The following is a 5,283-nucleotide window of genomic DNA, read 5'->3' as shown; positions in this document are numbered from 1 at the left end:
GGTGGGAGGTCCAAAGTTGGTAAAGTGGAGAGTACGCATGTGTATTACAGTACAGTCACGACAGGGGCGGGGCCGCCCGGGTTAGGGGCTGGGCTTAGTAAGGGGCGGAGCGAATGCTTGAGGGGCGGGACTTGCGCGCTTATGCGCACGCGCCTGGACTGGTTGCGTCGAGAGTGCGTGCGTCCGTACGTGTTTGCGTCTAGTCACAGTTCCCGCCATCAGAGGGTTTAGGTGTGCTAGGGGAGAGACCGGCCTCGCTGTCTGGGACTACGGGAGCCCTTTCCTTCCGAACCTCTTGGCCCCTCCCCCTCCGCGGGAACTTTATGCTTCCGGCATGTTTGTCCGGAGCTGGGACCCTCTGGCACAGGTAAGGCGAGCCAGGACAGCTTCTGAATTGAGCCGTTTTCCTCGGCACCCCCCCACCCTGTGCGGTCCGCCCACTCGGCGTCCACTTCAGAGTTCGCCGGGCTGCTTCTCAGCCCGCCCCGGGTCCTTGGACTCTCCCTATGCCTACAGGTGCCCCATTCGAGTATTTCCTTTTTACTTTCTTTCTCTTTTAACGAAGTCCGTACTGTCACTTGCTTTCTGCATCCTAAACCTGGCTCCTCTTCACCAGGGTTCAGGTGGTCTCAGCTTGCCTCCTTGCAGGGCCTGCTGTCTTTACAGGTGACTTTGTTGCCACATATTCATCAAGACCTTGGATACGGTACTCACTCGCCCTCTTGACCATTCTTTACTTTCCTACTCCCCTTAAACATTACTCGCTAAAAGGGAGTGTAATTTTTGTCGTGCTTTGGTTGCTACCCGTATCTAGCCATGACACTGACGATGTCCAGTTTACCAATTTTAAATCAAGATCTGGCGAAAAATAGAAAAGTAATTGGTAATAAAGTTCCGTGTCGTTGGAAAGTTGTACTGTAGTGTTCAGATTTTCTTTTGGCGAGTTACGGTATCTAATGAGTCTATATTGAAAGAGCTAATCTAAGAGGGAATTGTTAAGAGGGCATTTGGATTTATTGGGTTAGGTATTAGAGGAGGATTCTGGACCAGACAGATAGACACTATTGTGCTTGTATGGTACGTTTGTGATTTGTCATGTTAATATGTGGATGAATATCCAAAAGAATAGTGTTGCATACTGGCAAAAGGTAAAGGAGGGACTGAAAAACCCAAGGACAGATGTAATCAGTTGTCTTGATAAAAAATTTTGGCACGGTAAAATAATTTAGTTTTGGACTAGGGTTCTCTTCTCTTGCTCTCCAAGCTTTAAATTCTACTATATGTTGATAAATTGAGGATTTTTATTTTCAGCTCCATATTCAAATAGCTGACTGCTTAACATCTCAATCTGATTTTTTTCCCTTAGGAATTTCAAATATGACATTTTAAAAAACTAGAGTCTGGATTTCTCTCTGTACCCAAATTCTCTTTTTTTCCAGTGTCCACTACCACAAGTGACGTGCTCATTTTGATGCTGTATATCCATTTGTTTAGTTACACTGGGTAGAAACTTAAGAGGCAGTCTTGATTTCTTCATCCTATGTGTTCATATCCTTTCCAAGTTCTGTTTTACTTCAATATGTGTTTTGCATCTATTTCTGGTCATCTTCACTTTCATTTTTCTAGTTCAAACCACATTCTTTTTCATATGGACTTGATCTCCCTTGCACTTATTCTCACCGGTAAAATAGGAATAAGAGTTCTTATCTTAGCTGGGCAGTGGGAGGTAGGGGCAGATGGATCTCTGAGTTCAAGTCCAACATGGACTACTGAGTGAGTTCCAGGACAGCCAGAGCTACGCAGAAAAACCCTGTCTCTAAACACCCACCCTGCCCCCAAAAAAGTTCTCACCTTAGTGGATTATTATGAGTGTTATAACTTGGTAAAGCATTGACATACAGAAACTGGCAAGTAAGAATTAATTATTATTGTAAGTATGAGTTAAAAAAACACTTCTTTTCTATCTGATCTCCCTGGGTTTGGTTTTGTTTTGTTTGTTTTCTCTTCTTCCCAAACTCATCACTCTATTTATCCATTCACTCAAATAACATATAATTTCTTTGCTTGAAACCCTTCAGTGACTTTCCCATTGCCAAGGTGCTTATTACTTTACGATAAAATTTAAAATCATGTTCTGGGGATATAGTTCAATTGCTGGAGTGCTTGCCTAGCATGCACGAATCCCTGGATTTGCACTCCGGCACCACAGAGACAGGAGGATCAGAAATTCAAGGTCCTCAAATACATTGGCGTAGGCTATAGACCCCCCTTACCCCCAAGGAAAACATTTCAGAATCACAAGATTTTACATAACCTGGTTCTTTTTTTTTTTTTTTTTTTTTGGTTCTTTTTTTTTTTTTTTTTTTTGGTTCTTTTTTCGGAGCTGGGACCGAACCTTGGGGCCTTGGCCCTAGGCAAGCTCTACCACTGAGCTAAATCCCCAACACCCATAACCTGGTTCTTAACTATTTCTCTCTTCCTTTCTTTTAACTAACCTGCAGCCACACTGACTTAATTTATGTAGACACACAATGTTTCTGGTTTAGGATTTTTGCATATACACTACTCTGTTTATCTGGATTGTTCCAGCATAGTGCCACCATCCTTCAATCAACTTATGCCTTAATTTTCAATTTTAAGTAATACTTTCTCAGAGAAGTCTTGATTTTTTTTTTTCCTCTACTCTCAACCCCCAAGTTGGATAAAAGCTAATTTAGGCAGAACCCTGTCCTGCAAATACAACTGACCTCTTATACAGACACACATACACAATACAACACAATGTAAAAATTAAAAGAAAAGAAAAAAAGCAACTCACTTTCACATTCATTTCTCAAGAATTGGTTAAATGCTTCAAATTGGAAGTTGCATAAGCTCGTGATGATGTAAAGTGTAAGATGCTGTAAAACCATCTTGTTTTGAAAGCATCAAGGGGGCTGGAGAGATGGCTCAGTGGTTAAGAGCACTGACTGTTCTGCCAGAGGTCCTGAATTCAAATCCCAGCAACCACATATTGGTTCACAATAAAAAAAAAAAAAAAAGAAAGAAAGAAAGCATCAGTTTTCGGATATTCTTCTCAGATGAGTTATTCTGCAAAGGCCACATCAAAAGGAAACAAGTAGGAATATGGATCAGCTGTAGGGTACTTGGTTAGCATGTTGGAAGCCTGGATGCTATTTGAAAATGAGCAGGGGACAAAGAACAAGCAAAGGTCTACAGTTAAGGATTTTTTTCTTATTCCTGTGTGAATCAGGAACAGGATTGTGTGAAATCATTCTGATTTCTAATCTTTTGTAAATTAGAGATAAATCTTATTTAGATACAAAAATTTTCTTTCCACTATGACATGAACTTTGTATACCTATTGTATGTAATTTTTAAAATTATATTATTGGTATGATGTCTGTATACATGTTCATGCAAACATGTAAATTTGGGTGCATGTGTACCATGGCATGTATGTTGATGTGGTCAGAAGACATCTTTCAGGAGTCCGTTCAATTGGATCCAGGGGTCAAACTCATGTTATCAGGCTTGAGTAACTAGTGCCTTTTCCAATTGGGTAATTCTTTACAGGTTCTGTTTTATGATTTGTTAGGAAAGAAAGTCCTCAAAAATCTGTAGTTTATATATTTTAGCAACAGGTTAAATTGAAACTAGTAAAGATGAGGGTTTTTTGAGACTGGGTTTCTCTCTGTAGAGCAGGCTGGCCTCAAACTTAATAGAGATCCGCCTACCTCTGCTCCCAAGTGCTGGGATAAAAGGCGTGTGCCACCGTGCCTCCCCTTCAGCCACTTCAGGCTCCCAGTTCAGGATGTGTTCATTTACGGTGGCATTTAGTTACTTGCAAGATGAGGTTTCTACAAATAGATAAAAAGAGTTCTTGGTAGATAAGGAAATCAATATTAAAGTTTAATAACATGTTTTAGGGCTTTAAGAATTTATACTGAAAACAATAAAACAGTAAAGTGTTATAGATGTCAGACACAAGCATGGTTTTATTTTCTAGTTTGTAATGAGCAAGTAAAAAGGTTTACAATGGAGTTAATAGTATTAGTAACAGGTACTTAGCACTTACTGTTTGTTTTGTTGGACTATACTAGGAGTGTGCCTTAGTTCTTGTGGTCATGTGTCATATGCCTCCCTAATTAGGGAGAAAGCTATAAAAACAACTAGTGTAGACTTTAGTTCCTAAGGAATAAAAAGAATGGTTCTTTAGAAAGACTTTGTAGAAAAGGATTCATTGATGGGAAAAATAAATCCTTAGAGAATAGTGTCTAGGAAGTGACTCAGAATTCATTGATGAGGATGAACTGTGGTAGTGGTTAAGATTTTGGCTTCTAGCCAGGTGTAGTGGTAAGTGCCTGTAATCCCAGCTCTTGAAGAGTGGAAGTAGGAGGAACAGTAGTCAGCCTCTACTTACATAGCAACCCTGTAGAGAGGGTTTCAACCCCAAAACCAAAAAAAAAAAAAAAAAGAGCAGGGTTTGGGCTTTACTTTTTCTCTTGCTGACTATCTTTTCTTTTCTTTCTTAATCTTTCTTTTTTAAAGATTTATTTACTTTTATGTCTTTTTCCTGCACATATGTATGTAAACCACATCTGTGGCTGGGCCTGTGGAGGTGAGAAGAGAGTGTCCGATCGCCTGAAGTTGGAGTTGCAGGTGGTTGTGAGCCAGCAAGTGGATGCTGGGAATTGAAACTAGACCATCTTCAAGAACAACAAATGACCTTGACTACTGAGACATTTCTCTAGCAACCTGCATAAATTCCCCCCCCCCTTTTTTTTTTTTTTTTTTTTTGGAGAGGGGGTGGTTTGAGGTTTATGCAGCACCAGCTGTCCTAGGACTGACTCTGTGGACTGGGATGGCCTTGAAAGTGCTTGATATTATACTTAGCACTATGCTTAGTTGACGCATGGCACTTACTTCGTGGAGTGGTGGCAAAAAAAAAAAAAATTAGAATTTTAATTAGTTAATCAACTTAATTATTTTGAAATTGGTTCTTGTGGAGTCCAGGCTGACCTTAAAACTCACTGTGTGTCTGAAGATGAACTTTGAACTGCTCTTCCTGCTTCTACTTTCCAAGTGCTGGGATTAGAGGCAGGCCAGTTAACCAGGTGCTAAGGATCCAATCTAGGGTTTCCTACAACACCATACCAATTGAGCCATATCCCTATCCCAAAGTGATGAATATCTAAATTAGGGAAGCACTTTTTAAAAGATGGGGTTTAAAAGATGTTGAATAGGTGAGACTTGCCTGAATCTGGGCTGGAGAGATGGCTC

General features: G+C 40.5%; 1 protein-coding gene across 1 annotated transcript in view; it reads left to right on the top strand.

The window, feature by feature from the left end:
- The first annotated feature begins 186 nt into the window (after window positions 1-186).
- Usp37 (ubiquitin specific peptidase 37) overlaps window positions 187-5,283 on the top strand; it is a 61,666-nt gene continuing 56,569 nt past the window's right edge. Inside the window, 1 exon segment of the mRNA XM_032901345.1 lies at window positions 187-367. The gene's annotated coding sequence lies outside the window, so the exon portion shown is untranslated.

This window comes from Rattus rattus, chromosome 4 (genome assembly GCF_011064425.1).
Source record: "Rattus rattus isolate New Zealand chromosome 4, Rrattus_CSIRO_v1, whole genome shotgun sequence".
Taxonomy (NCBI): Eukaryota; Metazoa; Chordata; class Mammalia; order Rodentia; family Muridae; genus Rattus; species Rattus rattus.
This window is presented reverse-complemented; position numbering and strand designations above follow the sequence as displayed.